Genomic DNA, 8,599 nt, shown 5'->3' with positions numbered 1-8,599 from the left:
CAGCTGCACTTCCCGGTAAGTATGAAAAGAATTTGCCAGCAGTCACCAGCAGTCACCAGCAGTAACCATTTTGCTTCGCTGCCTGAGATGTTTGTGCTGCTCTCCAGGGACCCGATGGCCACCTCTCGACGCTGAGAGCCGCAGAAGTAAATCCAGGGCTCTGATGTTGGGGAACCCGGGCTAGCTGCCCGCTGTTGGTCCGGGAGCCGCTCGCTGGTCTCTCACAAGGGTGACGATGTCCTCAGAGGGCTTAAACCGCGCGGCCCCGGGACCGCCTGTACCGAGGCCAGCAACGGGCACCATCTCGCCATGCCGGGCTGTCGGAACCGCGGAGCGGGTGTCCCCATCCCGCTGCGGGGCTGGTCAGGGTCCGGTCCTTCCCGAGGCAGCCACTCACTCGCTCACCCGGGGCGGGGCCTCGCGCTCCGGGGCGGTGGCGGGCGGCGTGGCCGCTGGGGGGCGGCGCTGGCAGGAGCCGGGGCTCGGCGGGCTGGCGAGCCGGCGCCGTGGCGTGGCGGCGGGCAGCGGCCCCGGCCCCGGGAGGAGGCGCTGAGCGCGGCAGGCAGGGCAGGTACAGGCGCGCTGCGGGCTGGGTGTTCCCCCGGCCGGGCAGGCGAGACGGTTCCCTGGGTGCGCTGCTGGGGAGTGCTTGGGCTGGTGCCCGGTACGACCCGGCTGTGTGCGCCTTGCTTCCCTCTTCCAGTAAATACTCGGCGGGTCCGGCGGGCGGTCGCTGCCGACGCCAGGGGACAGAGCGGGTACGGCGGTCCGGGCGTACTGGGCACGGCGGGAGCGGCCACCCCGCGTCCCGCTCCGAGGGCCGGGAAGGGTCCGCTGCTGCCCCGCGTTCGGGGGAGACCCGGGACAGCAGAAGCGCTGCGGGCTCGGCTGGGCTGGCTGAAGCGGCCCGGTGGGCGGGCGACTCGCCGGCGGCCAGCCGCCCTCCGCGGGGCCTGGGCGGGTAAACTTTGCCGGCCGGCCGGTGCCCGCGGCAGGCAGCCACGTCCTTGCGCTCCCAGGCTGGATTCGGCGCGTGCTAGCGGTCCGTGCGTTGTCCCGGCTCAACGGCGCCGGGCCGCAGGGGCGTGCACACAGCGTGCGGGGCTAGAGCCCGCGACGGGGCGGGCCCCTGGGTCCCGCGGAGCGGAGCCTCGGTGGTGACGGGTTTCGGGTTCACCAGCTTTGGCCGGCGAGTGCCACAGAGCTGCCGACGCTCTCCGGCGGGCTGACACTTCGTCGTCAGTTGCTGGCCGACACACTGTGTCTGGACTGGAACAACTGGCTTGAATTTTATCTTCTTTTTTGATGCCTGTTGTCTTTAGTGTATCTGATAGCAGCCCCTGTCATTGTATACACTTTAACCTAAATATTTGTAGAGCCTCGAACAGACTTCTTAGTGTATTCTGTGCTGCAGGTTCCTAAGGAATAACCCTGAACCTTTTGACAAGTGTGGTCTTTTCATCGAAAGCACATTCTGACGTAGAGATTGCCTTGGCCTTCATGTGAAATGTTACACTTAAAAATAAATACATTTAAAAAAATCAGTGAAAGTGTTCTTTAAAATGCTAGGGAATAAGGAGTTAAACAATGTATTTGTAAATACCATAACCTGAATTTCTGAACGGATCACTTTACATAAAGGCTGGGACAATGGAAATGACAGGGTGGGAAGTGTGCGTGTAATGGCCTATTAAGCCTTTTAGTTGTCTGGCATTACCGTCTGAGGTGAGCGTCTACTTCAGACCTTAAATTTTCTTTTCTACAGGTTTTACAAGTACAGTTCCATGTGGCTGAAAAAACTAGAGGGTAAGTGGCTCTATCCTTGACTAACTGCAAAAGCTGTCACATATAATAAGTTATTGTGCCAGTATTACAATAGTAATGGGATATTAAACCAACACATTTTGGCAGTAAGTAGCTGTAATACGTATGCGCTGTTTTGACGTCTGTAGAAGGAGGATTAGCTCAGACAGAATTTATAGTGGGAGGGTGTGAGTGGGATGAAAAGCAAAAGCTGCTTAATTTTAATCTTCTCAAAAAGGTAACTAAAAGTAGCGCATATGATTAAAACACATATGCTCCTCTCTCTAATGGCTTTTAATTGTAGTCTCTTAAATATTTTATGTAAAATCAGTAGTGCTGAAACATTGATTTTTGTAAGATTCAATGTGTACTAAACGAGATCCCTGTTCTGCAAGAAAGGAAGTACTGAGGAGTAGCAGGGTCTCGTGTGAAGGTCTGACAACAACAGAGCTGTAAAACTGCATTGGTGTAACTAAACCTCTGCATCTGTACCTGTGTACCTACACAGGTGTATCTCTGGTTAGACTTCAGGCATTTACTTATACTGTTTTATTTTCATAATTTTGAACTTGCTTTTCCCTGACAGCCTTCATTTGTCTGTTGGGCATCTTTTAGTTGAAAAAGGAGTCATCTTAGCATGAACACATACAAAAAGCAATGCTTCAGGGTGTGCAGAATTACTGTCCCCAATGAAGTCTGCTTTCTCCAGTGGTTTTACAATGGGGTGTATATTTTTACATACTTACCTTCCCTCATGAGCTCCTTAGATGAAAAAAACCCTGCGTGTCCTGTATGGTTTCTTATGTAAGTCTTTGTTCATTTTCATTATGTCATAGGAGACCTTTGAAACTAGACTTTGGTTGAGTTTTTCTGGATGCTTTTCTGCTGAAGTTGCAGATTATTTATTTATTTTTAATTAAAAAAGCTTGTATGTGAAGTGTATCTTCATGTCACCTCCTGAAACATGAGTGAATTCATGTGGTCCTAAGTGTGCCTTCTATCTGGATTTATAGTCAGTTCTAGTTGCATATTCGTTTCCTCTCCTCAAGTTTTTTATTCTCTTTTAACTAACCAAAAAATATTGGCAATTAGTATGTAAAGAGCATGTTGAGATGTGTGTTGCTCACATACATCAAATAAGTGTAGGAATGTAATGTTAAGCCAACTACTAACATATGCTTTGTGTTTTAGATATGATTAGATTTATGGTTTATGAGGGATGCTACAAGACAGGTGGTGGTACCTTAACTGTTCAAGAGGGCAGAGCGCTCAACTCTGCCTCTACCAAGATGATGGACGTGCCTCTCAAAGGAGTATTGGGAAGCGCACACAAGACATGCAGCTATTGCTTCAGGTGTTATAGGAATCAATGGTGAAGGAAGTATGAGAGGACTAAAGAAGATTGAGGGTTTTTTGGCAATACAAGAAGGTTTTTTGAGAGTCACCAGTAGATGTGCAAGACAGTTACTGATCAGATACATGAAAAGACAGCACAGCAGCTCACTGTGCTGGTAAGGACTTGACTAGCACATGCAAATGCTGCTAGACAGCAGCCTCAAAGGTGAGGAAAGTCTTGTTTAAAAAGAACCTCAATCGTCCAAATGTTGGACAGACAGTGTGCTTTGTGACAAAACTGTTCAAGTGGTGTGTTGTGTTTGGGAAGTGTTTGAACGTAGCCTTTAATCTTGACTTGCTGGGAGAGGGAGTTGGTAAGGAACCACCTATGCATTGATTCACATTCAGGAGGTTGTATATAAAAATAGCTTGGGTGGTAAATTATATACAGAAATGAAAACTTAAATTGTGTAGCAAAAAGGGAAGAAATGCCAAATGCCTGGGTGGAGACTTTAAATTCAGATTTCCTGCAAAATTTCTACTTGTGGTGTTGTGGAAGTTTTACTGAAATGGAACTAAAATATTGCACTACTGATAAAAAGATAATGCTTTAAAATACGTATATGTATTCTTCTTTCAAATGCTTTCCAGAATTCAGGTCAATGTATGGTATAAATTACATAGAAATAGAATTTGAAGCAATTGATCATAAAGCTACATATAGGATGATGATGATGACTGAAGGTTTATGTTGCAGCTTTCCAGGAAGACACTAGAGATGTTGTATGGACCATGACACACTTCATTTTCTGTTAAAATCAGGCTGCAATTTGGTGATATCCAAATGGAGTCCCCTTAAGCAAGCATTTGACTTTGAAAACCATTTAGGGCAGAAAATATTAGAAATGTTATTGTCTAAAACTTGTAACAGAGGATACATGAATCTTATGTCTATGTAGGAGCATGTGAGTATAGCCCATACGGCTTATTTTGTGGCATCAGATATAGGTTAGAATTCAAAATAGATGTTCTTGTTTGTCTTGAAAGTATTAGGTGGTCTCTTATTACAGCTGGGTGAGACACTCTTTTGCTCAGTGAGGAAATAGAGTGGGAAGGTGTACTCTGACAATCAGTGTTTATGATTCTTCTAAAAATAATGTCATTTTATTGTGTTCAGATAATGCCTGAATCATAAATGTAATGGCTTATTCTAAGCAGCAGAAAAGAGCATTTTTTTCATGGTGCAAGATGATAATAAGAACACTTGCCAGGAGGGCTACAAAGGTGGATGGTAAGTGTGTGATTAAGCACTAAGTGGTTCTGATGACAGGCAAAGGATTCAGAGCAAGATTAAGAACTGTTTTGTGTTGATTAGAGAGGTGAAATGGGTATTGAACAGCTAGACAGCTGGCATATTTCATTAAAATAACTGATTTTTGGAAGCTGAAATAATTGGGCTTGTTTGTTTGTGGCACATGGAATAGACATTGTTCAGAAATGCTGTTTGGAAATACTAGTCAGTGACTTTTCCAGCTGTTTCATCCATGGTTTCTACAGCCACCTTAAGCTTTTTCAGGGACAAAGAATGAAGTCAGTTTCCCCCAGAAAACTGTCACATGATTCATGGCTTCACTTGTGAAAATGAAAAAATAAATGCCATAACTTTGTCTCAGTGTCTGCTATGGTGAATTTCACAGTTACTTATGTAGTGGAAGACACCATTCTAAGTTTACCTAACACAGACCTTTTATCACCATCTCTGGTGATAAAAAGGGAGGCCTTGTGAATACCTGGTACACTCTGTTAATAATTATTTTAAGAGGACAGAGCAATGCTAATGCTGGACCTTGAACTTTGCCATATTTTTCATGCTTTGTTCATCTTCCTCACATCTGTGTTATGATGCTGGTTTACTGATTGCCCCTGAAGCAAAAGTCTGAACACGGACTGTCTGTGAAGGCTTTTGGATGCCTTCATGAAGAGCTTCTGTTGGGCCAATAAACTGTGAAAACAACTTTGTGGGAGTTAGCAAGAAAAATGTGGGCAGTGGGCCTTTCAGATGAAATGCTAGGACATCGTGTTTAATCCCAGAGCTGTTTACCTAAGCCTATTTTTATTTTTCCTTTTGAGAAATACGCTTGCACCTTTGTGTCTCTTAACTGTAAGAGGGCATTGTTGTAGAAGTTAGCTTGTGCTGCTGCCGCAATAATCAGGGATAAAACAAGGCACATCCTTTTGCCAGCAGCACAGCATTTTTCCCAGTACGTGGCCTGTGTTTTTCCCCATCCAGCTATCCAGCAGCCAGGCAAGTTAGCAGTTGTATGAAGTGTTGTGGGGAAGAAAGGGCAGCAGAAAATGCTGACTGTCTGCTGATTCATCTGTGTAATCACCATTCTGGGGTTAGATTGCAGGAACATGACAAAATTGCTGACTAAAGCCTGTTTAGTCTTTTTTTTTTTTCCTTTCTTTTCTTTTTTTTTTTTTTCCAGTATGAGCTGCCAACTGTTGGTGCTGCAACGGGCAATAGTATAGACTGTGGACATGAACAAAAGTTTTCCATGTGGAAGACAGGAAACAGAAGTGTGTATCTACCATGTAATTTTGAATTAATCCCTGTGATTATGGTAGGATTGAACAGATCCCATAGCAAAGCTATAGTCAGGAGAAAAAATATTTTGGAATTAAGGTCAGAATATAGCTTAAGCATGAGGATAGAGTAGAAACAGAATCAGTACTGAAATATGTGTCAGCCCTTCCATCCCTCTTGCACAAACACTTCAACAGGTTGTTTCACTGCCATTTTTCACAGTATAATTTAGATAATTTAGTTAAATTGTGTTTTACTTAATGGAAAGCTGTCAGTAATGGCCACATCTCCAGCTGTAAAATGCTATTTTTTAGGGTAAGATGAAGATATACATGGCTAGCTAATGGTTACAGGTGGAGTTGTGGTAAGTTGCCAGGGGAAATTAGTGGATTCAGATTCCAGCAGTTTTCCGTAGGGTGGTGGATTATGGATCAGCTGAAGAGGGGATACAAGATGGGATGGTGAGTAGGCTGAAGAGCTTGGAGTAAGTAAGTCAGTGAGCTTTTACAATTTAGTGTCTCCCCAAATCCGTTCAATTGGAATACTGTGAGCAAATCAGCCTGAGCACTCAAACCCCTGAGAACTGTGGGCATGTAACCTTTCATCATTAGAATATATATGTGTGAAGGCAGGTTATAAACAGACCCAGTGTAAAAACATCTGTAATTAAAAGAATAAGGGCAGATTTGGGAGCTCAGGTCCTACTCTCAAATCTATCTAACCTGAGCAGAAGTGCAAACATGGAGGGGGGCATACTGACATCATCTCAGATTGTGGATAGGGTAAATTTGGGCTGGTGTGGGAAAATAAGCATTTTCCTACATTTGTGAGATTTCTTCACTGATTTGTTTATTCAAATTAACTTCACTGGTTGATTGCAACTCGTGCATCCCTGGAATGTTTGCTTTCAAAGTTAGTCCCAGTATTTGCAGCAGAATGCAGCAACCCCTGACACTGGAGCAGAGAGAGGCAGGTTCCTGTTCAGAGGCATGTTCAAAAGTCTATATTGGAAACACATATGGAGAGGAGTGTTACAGTAAGACAGGAAGTTGTTCAAACAGTTAAAACTGTAAAAAGTAAAAGCTTAACTAAAAAAGTGTATCAATTCAAGCATGTTAACTGCTTTGCCTTTGCGTGCTTTTTGGAGCTGTGATGTTATCTGACCAGCCACTGGCTGTGATCTGTGTGTGATTATGATTTATACTCATACAATTATGAGCATATGGTATACCATTTAAAAAATCGTAAGTTTAAAATAATTACATTCTGGTGCCATTTTTCAAGAATTATTGTCTGTATGTTCTGGAATGGTTTTGCTGCCAATTAAGATTCAGTTCTGGCCTGTAGCCATCAAGATCATAAGTTTTCTTTCAAGTTTCGTAATAATGTTTAAAAAAAGTCACTTGATTTCCTTTAAGGAAGTAAAAGCACTTCCTCTGTTTTTGTTTTTACTTTCCCTGCAGTTCACAGACGTGCATGACCTATCACTGTGTAGGAAAAGGAGTGGGAACATTTCTTTTGACATTCCAGAAGTGGATGACTAAGAGTTGGGCTTGTGACAGATTTTCCTAGATATATAATTTTGTTTCCACAGGGCTTCCTAAGTTATGTGCTGCACTGGTAGGTTGTTGCTGACTTCAACATTTTTCACATTTCTGCAGAGTTAAGATATATAGCTTAGAATACTGACCTTATTTCCAACCAAAAAGAGGTAGTCAAGGCCAGGTCACAGCACTTTGCTGAGAATTTTGTCTGCATGGAAGGATCTCTTGAACTAAGGGTTTAAATGGACCAAAAGAAACGGAAATTAAGGACACCTACTCGTTGAAGTATTTCATGCTCTCATACATTTGCTGTTCAAACAAATAAACTGAGTGAGACCTATAAAATCATTATACTTGGAAAAGCCCAAATCATGGGCTTTCAACAATTCTGAAAGGGAGTATGAAAATGAGAGAAGTGGTATTAAGATAGCAAAAGAAATGCAGCAGTCTGTCTTTTCAGTATCTATGTTTTGGGTATGCCGTGAAGTATGACTTTTTAAAAAGGGGAATGGTTTGTGATCCAAAGTTATTTAAAAACCATTTAAAGCTTTGTAATTTGACAGACTGCATTATAGACTGGATTTTATTGATAGCTTCCCTGTTGTGTTAAGTCTTCTCTGTGGTTTGAAAGGAAGTAGTCTGTGCTATATCATGTCTTGTTCAAAATGCAGCTTCAAATTCAAAACCACATCCATCTTCGGAGTATCTGCTGCTCTCTGAGAGACCTTAGGGCAGTCGTAGATTGGTGGGTTTCTTCCTGTGAATGAAATGGTCTTTCTCAGTCTTCATTTTGGTAATCTAAAAGGGGTCTGTTCCTTAGAGCTGGGGACTTTATTTTAGATTTTTTATTCATTTGAGCAGGTTTGTTGGAGGCGTACTTAGGAAATGAGTAGTCCTGATAGGCTGAGATGTGGGAAAAGAGTTTTGGGAAGGGAACTGCAAGAGAAACTTTCTTTGAAATGTCGCAAAAATGCACATGGCAACGGCATGTGCTTGACTTCAATGCTATTGGTAGTGGAATTTTCATTGTATTTTTTTCTCAGTGAGGTACAAGGACACATTCTAAAACCTTTCATATATAGCAGAGAATCAATCTGCAGCAAATATGTTTCTGTGTAAACCCTGTCCTCAAAGCAGTCATCAAAGGCAGACTAGTGTGTAGCCTAGAAAATGTAAAGGTTTATATTTACGTGCAGTTTCTCTATATTGTCAGATAGAAAACAAAATTTTTGTTCAAAATACTCCAGTTTGTTTGCAAATATTATTTTTCTTGCTACAGAAAGGGATGCTGTCAGTCAGCTTGCAATGATGCTTTTTCCTGTCATTTGGT

General features: G+C 43.2%; 1 protein-coding gene across 3 annotated transcripts in view; it reads left to right on the top strand.

The window, feature by feature from the left end:
• Window positions 1–457: 457 nt before the first annotated feature.
• The window catches only part of PXYLP1 (2-phosphoxylose phosphatase 1), a 64,373-nt gene continuing 56,231 nt past the window's right edge, over window positions 458–8,599 (top strand). Inside the window, exon 1 of one of the 3 annotated variants that reach the window (XM_057402427.1) lies at window positions 458–571. The gene's annotated coding sequence lies outside the window, so the exon portion shown is untranslated. Of the gene's footprint in view, window positions 572–840; window positions 962–8,599 lie in introns of those variants that run through there. The other 2 variants (XM_057402432.1, XM_057402428.1) reach the window with 2 other exon arrangements.

Source organism: Pezoporus wallicus, unplaced genomic scaffold (assembly GCF_028554395.1).
Source record: "Pezoporus wallicus isolate ANWC-B61680 ecotype Strahan unplaced genomic scaffold, APGP_CSIRO_Pwel_v1 contig_6665, whole genome shotgun sequence".
NCBI classification, from domain to species: Eukaryota; Metazoa; Chordata; class Aves; order Psittaciformes; family Psittacidae; genus Pezoporus; species Pezoporus wallicus.
This window is presented reverse-complemented; position numbering and strand designations above follow the sequence as displayed.